The sequence below is a fragment of the Ambystoma mexicanum genome, chromosome 11 (assembly GCF_040938575.1).
Source record: "Ambystoma mexicanum isolate Mex_15411 chromosome 11, UKY_AmexF1_1, whole genome shotgun sequence".
In the NCBI taxonomy this organism is placed as follows: Eukaryota; Metazoa; Chordata; class Amphibia; order Caudata; family Ambystomatidae; genus Ambystoma; species Ambystoma mexicanum.
Genome location: NC_090934.1, coordinates 842,813,463 through 842,833,671, shown reverse-complemented (window position 1 = coordinate 842,833,671; position 20,209 = coordinate 842,813,463). Strand labels below are relative to the sequence as shown.

General features: G+C 49.5%; 1 protein-coding gene across 1 annotated transcript in view; it reads right to left on the bottom strand.

Moving 5' to 3' along the window:
* The window catches only part of LOC138503801 (3-galactosyl-N-acetylglucosaminide 4-alpha-L-fucosyltransferase FUT3-like), a 239,368-nt gene that overhangs the window by 18,908 nt on the left and 200,251 nt on the right, over window positions 1-20,209 (bottom strand). The window lies entirely within an intron of this gene.

Genomic DNA, 20,209 nt, shown 5'->3' with positions numbered 1-20,209 from the left:
CTCTAAGAATCGTGAGCAAGGGGTCCACGTCTGGATTCCCCTTGTAACTTAGGATGGGACCCAAAGTTACTTGCATATGCAAATTAACAAGGGGGGTCTTGGGAGTCCCTCTGCCAGACATTAGTCCTGGTTGAGAGACTTGCCCAGAGTCTTTAGCTCACTATCTTTCACAGAGAAGAAATATCCTAAACATATCAGTCTTTGTCCTGCCCTGGGGCAGTCCAGCACCGAAATGCTAGGCAATTCTCCTCTGAACAAGAATACCAACAGCATCCCCAGACACGTGTTTCGGTCTGGTTGGACCTCATCAGTAGGGAGGAGCTGTGCCTCTCTAAGAAGAGTGAGCAAGGGGTCCACGTCTGGATTCCCCTTGTAACTTAGGATGAGACCCAAAGTTACTTGCATATGCAAATTAACAAGGGGGTTCCTGGGAGTCCCTCTGCCAGACATTAGTCCTGGTTGCGAGAGACTTGCCCAGAGTCTTTAGCTCACTATCTTTCACAGAGAAGAAATATCCTAAACATATCAGTCTTTGTCCTGCCCTGGGGCAGTCCAGCACCAAAATGCTAGCCAATTCTCCTCTGAACAAGAGTACCAACAGCATCCCCAGACACGTGTTTCAGTCTGGTTGGACCTCATGAGTAGGGAGGAGCTGCGCCTCTCTAAGAATAGTTTAGTAACTTTGGGTCTTACCCTAAGTTACTAGGGGAATCCAGACGTGGACCCCTTGCTCACTACTCTTAGAGAGGCACGGCTCCTCCCTACTGATGAGGTCCAACCAGACCGAAACACGTGTCTGGGGATGCTGTTGGTACTCTTGTTCAGAGGAGAATTGCCTTGCATTTCAATGCTGGACTGCCCCAGGGCAGGACAAAGACTGATATGTCTGGGATATTTCTTCTCTGTGAAAGATAGTGAGCTAAAGACTCTGGGTAAGTCTCTCGTAACCAGGACTAATGTCTGGCAGAGGGACTCCCAGGACCCCTTTGTTAATTTGCATATTTAAGTAACTTTGGGTCTCACCCTAAGTTACTAGGGGAATCCAGACGTGGACCCCTTGCTCACTACTCTTAGAGAGGCACAGCTCCTCCCTACTGATGAGGTCCAACCAGACCGAAACACGTGTCTGGGGATGCTGTTGGTACTCTTGTTCAGAGGAGAATTGCCTTGCATTTCAATGCTGGACTGCCCCAGGGCAGGACAAAGACTGATATGTCTGGGATATTTCTTCTCTGTGAAAGATAGTGAGCTAAAGACTCTGGGTAAGTCTCTCGTAACCAGGACTAATGTCTGGCAGAGGGACTCCCAGGACCCCCTTGTTAATTTGCATATTTAAGTAACTTTGGGTCTCACCCTAAGTTACTAGGGGAATCCAGACGTGGACCCCTTGCTCACTACTCTTAGAGAGGCACAGCTCCTCCCTACTGATGAGGTCCAACCAGACCAAAACACGTGTCTGGGGATGCTGTTGGTACTCTTGTTCAGAGGAGAATTTCCTTGCATTTCAATGCTGGACTGCCCCAGGGCAGGACAAAGACTGATATGTCTGGGATATTTCTTCTCTGTGAAAGATAGTGAGCTGAAGACTCTGGGTAAGTCTCTCGTAACCAGGACTAATGTCTGGCAGAGGGACTCCCAGGACCCCCTTGTTAATTTGCCTGTGTGGAAGGGCCAAATACAACATGGTGCATAGCACATGCTACACACATGAGCAGCTGACTGGCATAGTTCATCCATCAACATCACAGATGCAAAAACACATATGCCACTTACCATAGCCATGCCTGATTGGTTATACTGTATGAGATGGGACTTGCTGACTACTGTCCCAGAGCCATGTACAATGGATGTGACATGACATGACATGTAAATCACAAACTCAATACACACAAGTGTCACACAGTGCTATGATGCAAGGGTGATGGAATAGAGTGAAGCCAGACACACCCATCCCATGAGGCCAGGTCACGTTGACATCACGCAAGTGAATAGGCATGGTGAAGGTGAGACTTGGGGTTGGAAGTGGGACTGAGCAGTGCAGTACATGGCAATGGCATACCAATTAAATACAACTACATTATCATCAATGAAAATGTAGCGGGTTGGTGGAAGTGTATGTGCAGAAATCCGGTGACAGTAACTGCTAGAGGTTTGTAGGGAAACAGCCACTGAGTGTGGAGTATGGCAGGGAGGCAGTGCATGGTTACAACTGGTGGGTCAGAGGCCCGTGTCAGAGATCAAAGTGTGGGCAGGTGACTAGTGCATTCACACAGTCATCTAGGACTCCAGCAGGGGAAAGGAGGTAGAGAAAGCTGAACACATGAGGAAGGATCTTAAGTGTACCCAGACCAAGATAAAGTTCACCTCCAGTTCCATTGAGGCAGGGAGGCTATAGCAGAGGGAGGCCCCAGCCTAAAATGGACATTAACCACCAGCTAATTGCTATGAGAAGTAACTGACCCTGAGGGAATAGGAAAAGGATGATCAAATACCATGAGAAGGAAGCAAATTGGGAAGATGAAGTTGAAGGAACTGTGGCACCAGGACCCATAAGGTCCTATGGACAATGAGTGATTGGAAATGGACAGTCGTAGCCACTGGGTGCCAGTGCCATCATCACAATCCTAGGGAGTCACAATACCTGGCATCAAGACAAAAGGAAATTCCCCACTGTCCAGGTCAGGATGAGTTGCAGAGGGAAGGGAGTAGAAGCACAGAAATCTGGGTATAGGCCGTTGCAGTACCTCACCATAGGTATGATCAGTCCTCGGGAGACAGTGAGCTACTGGGGGAATGAGAGGAAAGGAGGAATCCCCCTGAGGAGGTGCAGCTGGAAGGGTGACATCTCAGAGACATCAGAGATGTGTGGAGAGAAGGCGAGTGTGGAGTGCAAGATTGTCATAGGCTATACGCCATCACAGGTTGGAGCATGAAGAGGGCCAAGAGAGCCTGGACCGAATGACATGGAAGGAGTGAGTAGGTGTGGTAATGGGGTTTGTCACAGTGTGTGGCACATTGTGCAAATGCAGTCTGCAGGTCTACAAGCACGTGTCAGTCCACCATGACATGGTTCACCCATTGCAGTCATGCAAATGCAGCCAGAACTGCCAGACAACTGACACACTTCATCCAAGCAACATACACATGTCCTGGACACACACGCATCATTACTCACCAGACATTCCCTCATAAATTGACAGGTCTCCCATGTCTTAGATCTGCTCCACATCAATCATAGCACCTATGATCGCCTGCTGTGGAGTGAGTTTTTCATTCTCTCGTGATGACCCACCTCCAGTCACCAGAGGCGTAGTTGGCACCCATCTTACCTTTGGCTAGGTGCCAGAGGTCATACGAACGCTTCATTGTGTCAGTAACTGAGTGCCTCTCATGGCCCAAGGCATTAATAAGATCAGCGACACACTGCCAGTGGGCCATACACTGGGCAGGCGTATGTGTGTTTCCTGCCAGCACAAGCAGGTCCACGAGGACCTGGAGCTCCTCACCACTAAAGATCCTCTTCCTTGACTTGCAGGTCTCCTGTGCCATGGGATTAAGCCTGTTTTCCTACTGCACGCTTTGCCTTCTTCCAAGGCTGTGCAGACCCCAAGTGGCTGGGACCACTTGGGCCAGTGGGGGCTGGAGTTCTGGTGGCCTGGGCTGTGGCATCACACACTGATGGTTTGACTGTAGGTGCACTTGCAGCATGTCCCTTCCTCTTCGATGCACAGATAGTATCTGCCTCAGCGTCTCCGTCGACCGGGGCAGGGAGCACCACAGGCATGGCTGAGTGACCCGTAGGCTGGGTGGTGGTTTCTACTGCTGCCCCTGCAGCTACCTGACCCTGGCGGGTGCGTACAACAGGTGACACTGCTGCATCTGGACCCTGGGTGCGGTGCCATGACGCTGCACAGCATGTCCCTTCCCCTTCGATGCACAGATAGCATCTGCCCCTGCATCTCTGTGGATCGGGGCAGGGAGCACCACAGTCATGGCTGGGTGACCCAGAGGCTGGGTGGTGGTTGCTACAGCTGCCCTTGCAGCATCCTGACCCTATTGGGTGGGGGGCCTAGCTCTTCCTGCACGGGCCTGGGCACCTCAGCCACTTCCGCCACTGCGCACACCTCCACCACCTCAGGTGCCTCCGCCACCCCGGCCACCTTTGCCTCCCTTCCCACTAGTTGCCCTCCCAGTCATGGCAAAGATGGATTGGTGCAATGGGGGTGCAGCTATCGATTGTCCTGGGACAATTGAGTCAAGGGGCAGTGTACGTGATGTCAAATGTACCAGTGTGCCCAGCAAGGCTTGATGTAACCCCTGGTGAAAATTTAAACGGGCCACGTAATGCAAAGTCACCCCAATTATAAAAAATACATGTACGCGACCCCTTTGCATCCCACGTGTAAAGAAAAACCTAACACAGTACGCTGTGGCACCCAGCAACGCAAATAAAATACGTACGCTTAGGACACGTAAGCTACAGTGATGTTACATAAGGGGTTACGCAACACACATGAGCACCAACAGATTGCAAAATGCATACACAACTCACCGTCAGCCTCAAAAGTACACGAGTGTGTGCGTGCAGGCAATCCTCCACCAAAAGAAGATGCTTGCACGCAGTGAAGAGATTGCGTGGAAACAAAGTCCACACGTCTGTCCGCTATAACTCGGCAAGCGTGTGATGTTCTCCTATGCACTATTTTATCCCGATCATGAACGCCATGCCCAACGTTCAGTGCGTGTCACGTAAGTTACGCATTTAGGGCCTTTCCTATGATTTCACGCTAACGGGCTGTTTCCGCACGTGCAGTCACTCTATTTATGGCCGGCCACGCGAGTGACATGGAAGACCCACGCTCCTGCCTACCAGCCAATTTAACTGCCTCCAACTGCCCGAGCTGCCTCCTACGAGCCATCTGCTGCTGCCTCCCCACTCTGTGTGCCTGCTGCCCACGTGCTCTGCATTTTGGTGCCTGCTGCACAGCCATTGCCAGTGTTCCTATCGTCGTAATCACCTCTGCTGATCCAGGAGACTCCCGACCTGCCATACCACCGCTCCACAGCCCAGCCCCAGGACCACCTTTCACACCCAGACCTGCCTCAGGGCACACACCATCTGAGGCAAGTGGCAACCCCCTGGCAGTGAGGCAGAGGGCACTCAGCTACTCACCCAGGAAAGTTGGCATCCTGGTGGAGCAAGTCCTGGGGCATTATGATGCCCTCTTTCATGGACCGTCGCAAGTCAGCAATGAAGGACAGAGGAAGATCTGGGCGGACATCGTGGGTGCCATCAACACGGAGGGGGTGGCACTCCGCGACTCCATCCTGTCCACAAGCGCTGGGAAGACTTCAAGTCCAAGACCCACAACAAGGCCCAGTGCATCCTCAGGGCTGGTGATGGCCGAAGGGGACACCAGGGCCGGTTGGCCACCGACGAGATGCGGGTCCTTGAGCATTTCTACCCAGCGCTGCAATCCCAGGTCTTGGGGTTGGTGCTCCATCTGGAGTCGACTGGTGAGTGTCCATGTGTTCTTCTCCAGCATAGTGTATGTGAATGTTGACGTGTGGTTGGAGTGTGCACCATGGCCTTTTGTCTGGCATGCCTCCTGTACAGATTCTGTGTGCATGTCCCAGACACTGCTGCATGTGAGTCCATTCAAGTGTGTGCGACATCAATGGTGTCTGCGTTGCAATGAGTGATGCGTGCCAGCATTTAACAATGTGCACATGTTTGCATCCCTGTGTCTGGACTGGGACATGCGAGAGGTGTGACACATGGGTGCTTTGGGCAACATCCTGGACATGCATGGTATACATGTGCATGTGTCTGAGTAGTGAGTGTGTGACTGGCCAACTCTTCGGGATGTTTGTCAATTGAGCTTTTGATTGTGTGATTGCCTCACGATGCCAGTTTGACCTTGAGTGCACTCTGACGTGATACTTCCATGCCCTGCTTCATGACTTTCAGGTGATGTTTGTGAATGAGATGTGTATGTCCCATGAAGAGTTTGAGCTGAATGCAAAATTTTGAGTTTCTGGCAGTGCCTTGTCCAATGATGTGAATGTCTGTTGTGAATGACAGACATGATTGTGCATGTGTGTGAATAGCACTTCCCTATGTGTGGTGGGCGATGATGATGGTTGTGACATTTGACAGTGCCACTGATGTACATTTGCATTGTGACAAACACACATATGCTCAGTAGCCTGATGTTTGTGTTCTATGTTTGCCTATCCACAGTGACGATGGAAGAAGAGGGCGGAGAAGGCGCTCTGGAGCACGGCAGCAGGGATGCCTCCACCAGGCACAGACGCAGGGCCCAGTCATCCTCCGAGGTACTGTCATCTTCTGGAAGCGAGGAGACTGGTGTTGCATCTGTGACAACAGCCGCAGCTGCTGAGGGGAGGCCCAAGAGGGTGTAGTTGGTCGTCTCAGTAGTAGGAGGGACAGGTGAGCCCACACAGGGGCATTCCGATGCGGAAGACGGTGGGGAGGCATCCAGGTTGGCGGAGGTGGAGGCGGAGAAGGAGGAGGCCGCATCAGCCCAGCACATGGGGCCTGGCGGGGGTGATGACGTAGGTGTGACTGGTGCAGTCTAGGGTCAGCGGCTGGAGGCAGTGCAGGTCACTGTGGAGGGGCCTGTGCCTAATCTTGTCCCTGGAACTGCAACTGCACCAGTATGCACCTGCGGCATGCCTCAGGCCAGACCCATCCGCAGGTGGCGGATGTATCCACGCAAAAGGATACACCAATACCTGTGGATTAAGCAATTCATGACAGGGTGGAACCGTTGCTAGCCGGTATTACAGGGCGTACAGACACCATTCCTGATGATGTGCAGGCTTCCAATCGGGGGCTTGCACATCATCACAATGAGGTCTGTCATTAACTGGCTAGCTCAGTTCCTGGTCACGAATGGGGTACGTGTGCTGGCCACAGCTTGACCCCCTCATCGTCTTCCTCCTCTGTGCGCCAGTCGTCCTCCCTGCCATCTTCAGGGCTAGATACCACCTAACCCCGGCGACCAGTCTAGTGGAGATCACATCCCTGCCAGAGTCAGAAGTCGAAGGAGGATCAGCAGAGGTTGTCAGCACGGAGATCCATCTGGCGACAGGACATGTGGCAATGGAGGAAGAGCAGGCACCAAGTAGCAGGGCACATGTTCGACAGCCACTGGGGCGCAGGCACTGGGCTAATCGGCAGCAGTAGGATCAGAGTAGGAGGCGACAGGGCTCGGGGCTTCCAATGGAAGAGAGGCAGGTATCGGCCATCGGGCAGGAGGCAAACGTGGACCTTAGAACAAGGATGTCTTCCGTGTTGAAGCATTTTGGCCAGCAGATCGGAGCAGAGCAGCATCGGGGGCGGGAGGCTAGACTCACCATGGCCAGGGCGAAGAATACACTACGTCGGGCTGAGAGGCGGGCCGAGGTTCTTCTAGGAGAATTGCATGGAGTTTCGGAGTAGCTTGTTGGAGACCCTGCAAGATATCAAGGGGAGAGCTGAGGCTTGCCATGCGGAAGTGGATGCAGTATTCAATGATGCTCTGGCTGAGACTTTGAGGAGAAATGGTGAGTCGAAGGACTAGCCCGCTGCCACTGTATATAGTTCTTTAGGTGTAGGTTTCATTTATTTTCATCTTTTATTTGGAGTTATTGAACTTCGCTCCACTTTTTGTACATAGTTCTTTGTTAATTGTATCCTTCCGGATTTTGGGACATGGTTTGGGACAATGGATCCTGGTTGTTTGTACACAGTTTTCTTTTTCACAGAACATTTTCTGTTCACCATGAAGGAATGGTTTTCTTTTCATTTGTGTTTTCTTTTGGACCTAAATTTCTGGACATGGACCACATCTTTGATTTCAGTTTTATTTTGTCAACATCCAATGTTTTATCTTTTTGACAATCTTTTATTTATTGATTCATTTCATGCTGATTGAATTTTTTTTATTTCACTGAGTATGACTTTGATACTGTTTTTAATATATATTTTTTAATTGAAAATCAAAGTGGTCCCTAGTCTCGATGGTTTAGCACAAGTTTCACTCTTGCTTACTCTGTTCTATTTCCATGATGCTGGCCTATGTTGTTCATGTGTGTGCACACATGCATGCATGTGTCATGTTTGACTTCCAGTGGCATGTGGCATGTTGTGGTGTGCATGACCAATGGATGGGTGTTTAGGTGCACTTGGAGTGTGCAGCATGTGGTGGCATTTCATTTCACATCTGCTGCATTTATGTCTATCGGTCCACAGTGTGTTGGGGGCTGGAGATTACATGAGGCGGGGTTTGCCTACAGGTTGCTGCCACAGGTGTTGGGGAGGCATGAGGCGGGGCCTGCCTGCAGGTTGCCATCACAGGTGTTGGGGGGACCCATGTGGTATGGCCTGCCTGCGGTGTGTGGTCATGGGTGATGGGGGTCCCATGTGGTGTAGGCTGCCTGCAGGGTGTGGTCATGGGTGACGGTGGATCCCATGGGTTGTGGGCTGCCTGCGGAGTGTGGTCACAGGTGATGGGGTAGGTCCTATGTTGTGTGGGCTGCCTGCAGGAAGTGGTCACGGCTGATGTGGAGGGTCCCATGTGGTGTGGCCTGCCTGTGGGGTGTGGTCACGGGTGATGGGGGATCCCATGTGACGTAGGCTGCCTGCTGGGTGTGCTCGCAGCTGATGGCTACTGGGGTGTGGCTGTCCCATCAGTAGGTGTCTGCTTCCTGGGGATTTGTGCATGTATCGCATGGTCCGCACAGGGCTTACCACACGATCTGGCTGGTGCGACTTGAGTACGCCATTACGCTGGGTTGTGGAAGGGGAACGCGCAGGCCTTTCCACGTGATTTGGCTGGTGCGATCGGGGTATGCAATTAAGCTGGGGTATGGACAGGGTACACACGGCCCTTTCCATGTGATTTGGCTGGTGCAACTGGGGAATGCGATTACGCTGGGGTGCAGACGGGGTACGCGTGGGGCTTTCCACATGATATGGCTGGTGCGACCGGGGTACACAATTATGCTGGGGTGCCAAAGGGGTACGCGCAGGCCTTTTCAAACAATTTGGCTGGTGCAACCAGGGTACGCGATTACGCTGGGGTGCGGAAGGGGTATGTGCAGTCCTTTGCATGCAATTTGGCCTAGTGCGACTGGGGTATGCGATTACGCTCCAGTGCGGAAGGGGTACGCGCGGGCATATCCACGCGATTTGGCTGGTGCGACAGGGATATGCGCAGATTTTTCACATGATTACGATGTGGGGGGCTGTGTTCTGGGCCACGGATGGCATGGGGCCTTGTGCAGTATTTGGCATTTTACTTTTTTTTTCCTGTGCACAGGGGCGTGTTGGGGGCGTTACTATTTGTTTGTTTTTGTTATTTGTAATACACGCCAGACCCAAAGGTATCAGGGCGCAGAGGTTTTCAAGGAGGTTCACAGATTGAGTTCCATGCAAAAATATAAAAATACAGGTTACAACAGCAATAATAACATACAAGGAAGTTCACAGTTTGATTTACATGCTAAAATACAGGTTGCAGGTCAGAACTTAAATTAGAGGCATAACTATAGGTATGGGTACAAATAGCCGGAGATAGAAAGGTTAGTGCATAGGATGACATATTGCAAGTCGGCCAAGCGCACAGTTTATGTGCGGAGGCAGGAGGGAGGCCTTAGTAATCAGATGACTTAAGCCAGTTTATACAATTGTGTCTACATTTCTGATAAGATTGATCGGCTCAGAGTGGCAGTGGCAGTTAGAATTGTTAGTTCTAGATGACCTGGACAATATTCTTCTAAGGAATCTTTCAGAGAGGTAGCTGGGCGCAGCATGGTTCGGAGATTTGAATGGGAGCAAGTTAGTTTTCAACTGGATTTTGTCAGAAGTAGAGATCCAGTTGTTTTAGAAATGTGTTCTCTCCTGGGTATGCTGAGAGCTGCTCTGAGAGTGTTATTTTGGAGAGTTTGGATTCTCCTGATGATGTGTTTGTTGGCGCCAATGTAGAGGGCATTGCAATAGTCCAGCCTGGACAGGATGAGGGCTCTGGCCAGGATGATGCAGCTGTTGTTAGAGAGAAATGGTTTGCCTGTTCTAATGAGTTTACAGGATTAAGCTGTGGCCGAGGTCATGGCATTAACTTGTTTGGTAAAAGTGAGAGTTGAATCAAGGTTAAAGCCTAAGGTTTTTACCTCAGTGGCGACTTTAAGAAGGTTTTTATTATAGTATAGAAGAAAACAGCTCAAATTCACATTTTAATGGAAAGAAAAGGTGTAGCACACAAAAGCTATATCATTAAGAAAAATATTTTTAATTATAGAAAAGAGACATCATTCTCGTTAAAAAAAAAACGGTGTTAAATTATACACAGATTAAGAAAGACCCTAAAACCAGGTTTTCATAACAGGACGATTATATACACAATAAATGAAAAAATGAAAAAAAACAACCATATCACATTAACAAATAGAAAAACAACGTTTAACATACAAACATCAGTGCAAAATTAATTTGTTGCATTCTATGTACAACCCAATTGGGTTATATTTTAAACGTAGGGTCTTTCTTAATCTGTGTATTATTTAACACAGTTTTTTAACGAGAATGATGTCTCTTTTCTATAATTAAAAATATTTTTCTTAATGATATAGCTTTTGTGTGCTACACCTTTTCTTTCCATTAAAATGTGAATTTGATCTGTTTTCTTCTATACTATAATATATTGTCATGGTGTCTCCAGACAGTGAAAACAGTAGGTTTATGCAACAGACCTTTCTGCGGGGATTGTTTTGCTTTGGTTTGACCTCATTTGTACGACTTTAAGAAGGTTGCCATCGATTAGGAAGGAGGTATAATCAGGGCTACGTTTTTTAAGGTTGTTGGGCGTATCTAGGATAATGATCTCTGTTTTATCAGCATTCAGGCATAGACTGTGCGTTGCCATCCATGCCTGGATGAGGAGGTAAACTCTGTTCACCAAGGCCAAATCCTCTTCGTAATCTCCAGAAAGCTGAAGGAGAATCTGAGCATCATTTGCATAGTTTGTGTAGGTGATACCAAGATGGTCAAGATCATCAAAGAGGGGCTTAGTGAATATGTTATACAGAGTGGGAGAGATGCAAGAGCCCTGGGGCACTCCACAGGTGAAAGGCATAGGGTCTGCAGCAGCTGAAGGTGAGAAGACCCTCATGGTTCTGTCACATAAGAATGATTCAATCCACGCTATAGACTCCTTGCCGCTGAGTCTAGATGTCTGCATAGGACCTTGTGGTCCACAAGGTCAAATGCAGCTGAGAGGGCAAGGAGGAGAAGGAGGGCTGATTTCCCCTTGTCTCTGAGCTCATTCACCTGGGCTTTTACGACAATAAGGGTGGTTTCTGTTCCATGTTGGGGACGGAAACCTGTTTGGAGAGCTCTTAGGAATTGGTGTAGTTCCAGTTATTTTTGAATTTGTGTATATGCAAGCTGATCCAGAATTTTTAGCAGGAAGGGAACTGTTGTGATAGGTCGATAATTAGTAGGTATGAACGGGTCAAGGGTTTGTTTCTTTAGCAATGAGAGCACCCATGATTCTTTGAGGTTAATAGGAATGGTGCCAGTTGTGAATGAGGCGTTGATAAGCTTGGAGATGAAGGGAGCTAGATCTCTGGCTGCATCCTTGATAAGCTGGGTTGGGCAGAGTTAACCCTGGCAGTTGGTTGGTTTGAGTGATAAAATCATTTTTTCCACCTTCAGAATGGAGATTTTGGTGAAGTTGAAGCGAGCAGTTGGGCTGTCAGATGTAAGAGGAGTTTTGTTTGGGGGTGTTAAGGTAGTTGAGGGAGTTAGAGAAGCTTTTTTGTGGGCAATTTTATTTTGGAGGGTGGTCACTTTATTGTTTAGTGCTTGCTGGATGTCAGAGCACCAGATTTTATCTTTAGTGCAGGTATCTGGTGTAGCGGTGGGGGTCTCTAATTGTTTTACGATAGTAAATAATTCCTTCATGCTGGAATTAGCTTGAGAAATGCGACTGTTATAGAATTCACGTTTGGCCAGGCAGATTTCTTTTTCATAGAGGGAGGAGATCATGGTGAGTTTGGTTCTGTTTTCTTCAGATGGGAGTAGTTTCCAGGAGGTTTTGCAGCTTCTTTTCTTTTGTCGTGTGTCTTTTAGTTGTGGGTAAACCATTTATTCAAATGGGCTTTGGGCTTACTTTGTTTCATTTTGAGAGGGGCAATGGTATCTAGTAAAGTCATCATAATATTGTTATATTCATCGACAAGCGAGCCAGGGCCTGCCCTGCCTGGTAAGGCGTTGAGAGTAGGAAGAATGAGAGGGATGAGTCTTTCCACTGTGATATTCTTTTTGTTCCTGGTTAGAATAGGGGGAGCAGTTGGAGAGAGTGTGGGAGGGGTCTAGTAGTGATCAAAGTAAAAGACACGAGGAAGTGGTCAGTCCATACATTCGGGAGATGGATGTAATGTTTGCGCTGCAATTTTAGTCAGCCACCCAATCAAGTATCCTCCCTTTGTTATGGGTAGGTGCATTTGTTTTTTGGGAGAGGCCTAGTTCCATTAAGATGTTGTCGGTAGCGGTAGCATGGTTATCAAGTGGGTCATTGAAGCCCATGTTAAAGTCGCCTAAAAGGAGTATTTGTGAAGAAATTTTGAGGTTGTTTGAGAGAATGGTGGAAATATCCTCCTCAAAGGTCCCGATGTTGCCAGGGGGTCTACAGATAAGGTGAATGGTGAGGGTCTGGGAGTTGGCTAGTGATAACTTAGCTGAGAGAACTTCACAGGATTGGGTGTTGAAGAGGGGGCTAGTCTCAGAGATAGGCTGGATTTGAAAATAATGGCAGTACCACCGCCACGTGACTCTTGTCTATCCTGTCTGAGGATTGAGTAGCCGTCTGTGACTGCTAACATGAACATAGGGCCTGATGCGGCGTGCAGCCATGACTCAGTGATGGCACGAAGGTCAAGATTTTCTTTTAGGATCAGATCAGCGATCTCTGTTGCATGTGCAACCAGAGATCTGGCATTTATTAGAGCTCCTTTGAGAGGAGCGGTAGGGTGGTCTAAGGTGGGTGTGGTATGGGTTTTGATAGCTACTATCTTGGATTGTTTAGCAGTATCATGCTTGGAGGTAGCTGGAAAACAGTACTGGTGCTGCTTGATGTTCACTGCGCCACAGCTATTGATGCCTCAGAAAATCCATGAATACGCATGCCGTGCAATTGCTACTTTGCGCCACGGGAGGCGCACGCTCCTTCTCGGCGTGCAGTGCTTGTGTTACTTCTGCGCTTTATTCCATAAGTTCTTTGCATAGCCACTGTTTGCACATTCCACTATGCGGTTAGCTATCTGTATCTTTACTTTTCAAATATTGCTCCATGCTGGAAGTTCTGTTTATCTACAGTACCTTATACACTCTTTCTCCAGATAAACATTATTCACATATATAGAGCAATATGCAGAAAGATCTTTACAGAGCCTTTCTACTACATTGCATGTTCTTCGAATCTCTGTATTCATTCATTGGTCCTCATTAAAGGTACGGCAGTGCCGGAAAAAAAGGTTTTCCCCCATCAAAATGCTGTAGGTAAAACCTTCACAAAAATTGACAAAATGGTTGGAATTACTGCTGGTGGTAATTCTGCCGAAATCCCCATGAGTCCTAGGAACTCCCACAAATTGGGACTTACACCATGTACCACCACTTGTAATCCCGTAGTAAATGTACGGGACCAAATGGCAGTAACAGTAATTCCGTATGGTTGCATTTCATTGCATTTTATCACCAAACTTGTAATGAGGCCTACTGTATTATGGAATATCTGGCTTTCTAATAGTACTACATCAGTGTTGTAAATTAATTTTATAGCCAGTATTCACACATTGCACTTAGGAGCGGCATTCTATATGCATATTGTCCACATATGCCACAGTGAATGTTCTATGCAGCCCAGATATTCAAACTTGCCCTGAGAGGCACTATGCTGACAGTTCTCCAATATTTACACATTGCACAGTGATGTAGGTTTTCTGCATCTTATTGATGCACAAATTAGTCATTGGGGGTAATTCCGAGGTTGGAGGTAAGGTAAAAACGATGCCGGTAATGGATTACCGGCATCGCTTACCGCTACGGGCTATTCTGACCAACCAGACGGCTATTTACGGCATCGTAATTTAGGATGCCGTAAATAGCGGTCCAGGCGTGCCCGCGCGACACAACAAGCCGGCATACCGGCATGCCGTAAACCGGAGCTGATCACAAGCCATGCGGACATGCAAATAACGGCCTACTGAAGCCTGAAAAGTACCTTACCGGCATGGAGTAAATACCGGCATCTCTGAGAAGGTGTTAAGAACCCTGATAAGTTTTACCAAGAGCCACAGGTGCACAGAATCAGCACAGGTGGAGGCAATGGAGTCTGGCACAGCACAAAAGGAGCACACCCACACACCACACCTCCTCCCACACCAAGATGATACCAATAGTAGTACCAATACTGGAGCTGGAGGCCCTGCTTGCAAGGCAGCAACAACAACAACAACAACCACAGCCCCCACCACACAGGAGACACAGGAGGAGAAGGATGGTGAGACAAGCCCAGCATGCCCCACCAGGGCAGCCACCGTTACCACGCCGGCAGCCACCAATCCCTCGCATCAGAGCCACCCCCTTCAACCTAACACCAGAGCAGATCCACACCCTGTACCGGCTTGACCTTGACACCATCACCACCATAGTGGACCTGATACATGACAACATAGTGAGCCTCATAGAAATACGCACTGCCATCCCCCCTCTACTGAAGGTAGTGTTTGTGCTCCACTTCCTTGCCACAGGCACCTACCAGCACACAATGGGGCACATGCATGGCATATCACGACCCTTATTTTCCCGGATACTGAACCAAGTGCTGGATGCCCTCCTCAAGTGCACAACGGACTACATATCCCTACCACGGACTCCCCAGGAGATATCCGATACAAAGGTTGCCTACCATGCACTGGCAGGCATGCCAAACTGCATAGGTGCCCTCGACTGCACCCACGAGGAGTTGGTGGTCCTGCATGCCATGGAGGTGGCATATCGCTACCGCAAGCAATACCACTGCATCAACGTGCTGCTTGGTGAGTTGCCTGACTGGGCCATGGCAGTACATCTGGGTTGTGAGATGGGTGGCTGCATACCCCACCTGGTTGGGAAGGCGGGGAGATGCATACTCCACCTGGGTCGAAATGTTGACGCCAGTGCACAATGTGCACCTCACCGAACACTGTGCCCCAAAGCAAGTGAAACGGCACATGACTATCAAATCCCACAGTGATGAAGTAAGGCTGACACCCAACACTACATGACTAACAGGTAACCAGGTCACATCCCACAACACATGCACCACTCTTCGGCGGCACTCACACACCGTAAGGGCATCCTGCACTATGCACTGTATATGCACTATGTCGCTGCCTCCAGCATTTCACCACACAGGACAGTCATCCCTGGGAGTGCATTGAAGTGATCCTAACAGGGATACCACAGCGTGTCACTGGTTCCGCACACCCATAGGAGTGCTGCAAGTCACCATGCTACTGATCAGTGCAGAATGACGGATATGCCACTGACTACAGCCAACACTCCCTACTACCAAATCTCACAGAACACAACACATCAATGATTGCAGTACAACACTGCTGCATGCATATATGATGCACGTGCACACCATAACCCATCTTGAAGATGCTACCCCCTCCATCATTCCATTGCACAGGACACATAGCGGGGCCAGAAATGGGGTCAATGCACCCAGGGACATATGAGTATGGGCAGAAATCACCTGCTGCCATGTAAAACCAGTACAGTTGTCCACCATGAATGTACGAACACTTACCTTCATTCCCCTCTCATGCAGGTGATGAGAGCTATCCCTTGAAGCCGTGGCTCATGCCCCCTGTCCGAAACCCACAGAACAGGCACGAGGAGGACTACAATCGTTCCCATTCCCGTACACGTGTAGTGATTGAGCAGACATTTGGCCTGCTGAAGGCACGATTTCGTTGCCTCAGCCGGTCAGGTGGGGCACTCATCTACAGCCATGAGAAGGTGGCCAAGATCACCAAGGCATGTGTAATGCTGAACAATATGTGCATCCACGTCGGAACGTGCCCCTGCTCACTGACATGGAACTGCTACCACCAGATGATGAAGAAGGGGAGGAGGAAGAAGTGACAGGACAGCATCACAGTGCCGTTGCACAGGAGGGACGTGCCGTGCGGCTATCATTGATTGGACAATATTTCTGACACACAAGTCAGCAGAGGGTGTGAGGACATTGGGCACTGGGTGTGGGGGTACATGTACACTATGCACTGTGCAATATTAAATGACACATGCGCAATGATGAATGTTCACTCTGTTTTTTTTAGATGAACATCCAGTGTATTTAAAGTGAAGATTTCAATGTGATAAACCCTCCACCACCCTCACCGCCCTCCCCCTCCCACCACAACTCCCAAATACACCCCCCCTCCCCCTCCCACCACAACTCCCAAACACACCCCCGCCCCCTCCCTCCCACCACAACTGCCAAACACACCCTCACTCCCTCCCCCTCCCACCACAACAACCCCACACTAGTCCCATAGGGTCCACATAGCCCACATGTGGATGGCAGTATTGTCACTGTGCGCTCCCAGAGCCAGGGGGAGGCATGATGGAGCAGGCTGCTCTGGGTTGAGTTGCTAGTTGAGGGGGTGTCCTCATGCTGGGGCTGTTGTGCAGGATGTGCAGCCTCCAGAGCATCTGCTATCCGGCCAAGGACCTCACAGAGCCGGTTGGGGCTGTCCGTTATGACCTGGCCCAGTGCCCTCAGTTCATCTCGCCACTCCTCCCTGGCCTGCGGATTGTCCTGCATGAAGTCAGTGATCAGGCCTGTGAGCTGTTCAGCCCGCTGTGCATCAATGGCTGATGTTGTGGCCCTGCTGGGGATCGGGCTCACATGTGTTTCCGGCGCTTCCGCAAGGGAACTGGCCACAGCACTGGCATGTCCCTGTGTTGCTCCTTACCCAGATAGATCAGGTGTGTCGGTCTCACGCGAGTCACTATAGGAGACCTGGGGGTTGGTTTGGGTATCAGGGGTGTGGACGACTTCAAATGTGTCCTCCTCAGTCGCTCCACAGATGGAAATGGGGCTGTCGGCAACATCGAGGGGGGTTGTGGCTGCCACCTCCCCAGCCACACTCGACTCCTCAGACCACTGCGTAGGGCATGTGTCTGCCGCCAGTGTAGGGTGGGGTGGGGGTGGTGCACCCTCCACGGGCCTTGCTGGAGTCGGTGGTGTGCCTCCAGGTGTTCTCTTCCTCGCAGGGAGACGGCGGCCCCTGCCTGGGCCCCTGGAGGTGTTGGGCCGGTTACTCTCCTGCTCCTCGCTGTCATGCTCACTGCCTGTGGGGGTGGAAGAGAGGGACGGCATGAGTGATGATTTGAGAGCCAGCATTTGGACATGGCTACAATAGCACATTCAGATATTTGTGGGTTATCGGCATTTGGGTGGGGAAAGGCACATTATTCAATACTAGGGTGGTAAATGCATGCGTTGGACGGATACTGTGCTGGCTCACATGCACACTGTTTACATCACTGCCCTGTGTGCCTCACGGAATGGGCCACTTTCTGTGGTATGTGTCATTTTTGTGTCAAGATCCATCATAAATGCCTCCCTTTCCTCTGGTATCTTTCCCGACGCATTCAAAATGGTTCACGTCAAACCTCTAATTAAAAAACCCTCGCTCGATCCCCCGAGCCCAAAAACTATCATCCCATCTCAAACACCAGATTCCTTGCCAAACTCATTGACCGAACCGCCTACTCCCAACTAAATGCCTTTGTCGAAGCCAACAATCTCCTAGTTCCCGCCCAATCAGGTTTCAGAGCCCGTCACGGAACTGAAACCACCCTAACCTCAATCTGGGATGACCTTAAAATGACAGCAGACTCAGCGGGATGTACCGTGCTAATCCTTCTCGACCTATCTGCCGCCTTTGACATGATCAATCACTCAATCCTCCTTGACCGCCTCCACTCCCTAGGAATTCGTGGAACCGCTCTTAAATGGATTGCTTCATTCCTCAAAGATAGGTACCAAATAACGATACTCTCCACCTATACCTCCCAAGCCAGTTGACACGGAAGTCCCACAAGGAGCATGCCTATCAGCCCTCCTGTTCAACCTCTACCTGACCACCCTGCCACCGATAATCCGTTCACACAACATCCTGTGCTACAACTACGCCGACAACACCCAGCTAATTCTAAAACTCATGAACTCAAATCTCAATCTCCGACCTGACCTCGCCTCTTGCCTCCTTGACATAGAACTCTGGATGACCCAAAGCCACCTCCTGTTAAACCCCTCCAAAACGGAAATCATGGTATGTGGCTACTCCGATCTTCGTCCGCACCCACTACCATGGCCATCCGCCATGGGCAACTCTCCGACTGCTTCCAAATCTGTAAAAAATCTTGGGTGCACCCTTGACTCTGACCTAACTCTCTCGTGCCAAGTCAACAACGTCTCAAAGCCCTGCCACTACCACCTTAAAACCCTTAGACGCATCTTTCCATATCTCTCCTATCCCAACAGACTCTCTGCCGTCCAATCAATCGTTATATCAAGACTGGACTACGCAAACCCCCTATACCTCGGAATCCACGCGTACCAACTGAATAAACTCCAAAGGACACACAACGCAGCAGCCAAATTACTACTAGCGCTTGGCCCAAGAGACCACGTCTCCCCAGCCCTTAAAACGCTGCACTGGCTTCCAGTAGCTCGAAGGGTGACTTTCAAAACCTTATGCATCTCCCACCAAGCACTGCATAAAACCGGACCTGAATATCTTCAAGACAAACTAAAACCCTATCACCCCCCACGCACCCTAAGATCGAGTACAGCAGGCCTCCTAATCATACCAAAGACAAACTCAGTCAGACTAGGCGGAACATCATTCTCAGCCTTGGCCCCCATGCTATGGAATTCACTCCCACCCCACATCCGCCTGAGGACTTAACGTCTTTCCGCAAACTGCTGAAAACCTGGCTCTTCCCATAAAACCAACCCGCACCATACTATCCCAAAACAGACTAACAACAACCCATTGACACCAATCCAACTAACTACTGATGTGAGAAATCGACAGCTAATAACTCCTACTTTAAACTGGAAGGACAAACAGAATTAAACAAATAAAGTAGATCAAAGCAGTATAAGGGTTAATAAGAGTAAACCATACGGAAACAGTAAAGAAAATTAAACTGCTGAAATGGACAAATTGCATGAGGCGTAAATGAAGTAAATGACTTGGATGATATAGTTAGAATTGATGAAGCCGGTAGAACAGATGAATGCACTGAGTCGACGAATGCATGAGTGGAAGAACAGACAGCCATATAGCGAATGAGTGTGGAAATCAAAAGAATAAGTAAACCGGATGAGCGTATAGAATGGATGATCATGATGAACAGATGAATGTGTAGAGCAGACGGGTATGTAGAGCAGACGAGCGTGTAACACGGATGAGTGCGTAATATAGATGAGTGTGAAGAATAGAGGAGTGTAAACCGAATGACTGTGTAGAACAGATGAGTTTATGGAACAGATGAGTTTGCAAAGCATGTGACAGCTCCAGGTCATATTCTGCAGGTTTCCGCAGGAGAGGCTAGTAAAGCGCATGATTGAGTAGATAGCGGATGAACTCGGAAGTGCAGAGCGGGTGAGTGTATGGAGCAGATGAGTGTATGGAGCGGATGTGTGTATGGAGCGGATGAGTGTATGGAGCGGATGAGTGTATTGGAGCAGATGAGTGTATTGAAGCGGATGAGTGTATTGGAGCGGATGAGTGTAGTGGAGCAGAGGAGTGTATGGAGCAGAGGAGTGTATGGAGCAGAGGAGTGTATGGAGCAGAGGAGTGTATGGAGCGGAGGAGAGCATGGAGCTGAGGAGAGCATGGAGCGGTGGAGAGCATGGAGTGGTGGAGAGCATGGAGCGGAGGAGAGCATGGAGCGGAGGGATGTATGGAGCAGAGGGGTGCATGGAACGCACAGGTGTATGGAGCGCATGGGTGCATGGAGAGGATGAGTGCACAGAGCTGATGAAGGTATAGAACAGACAAGTGTGTGAAATTGAAAATATAGAATAGGATATCGCTGTTGGATGCGTGAAAAGCACAGGTGCTT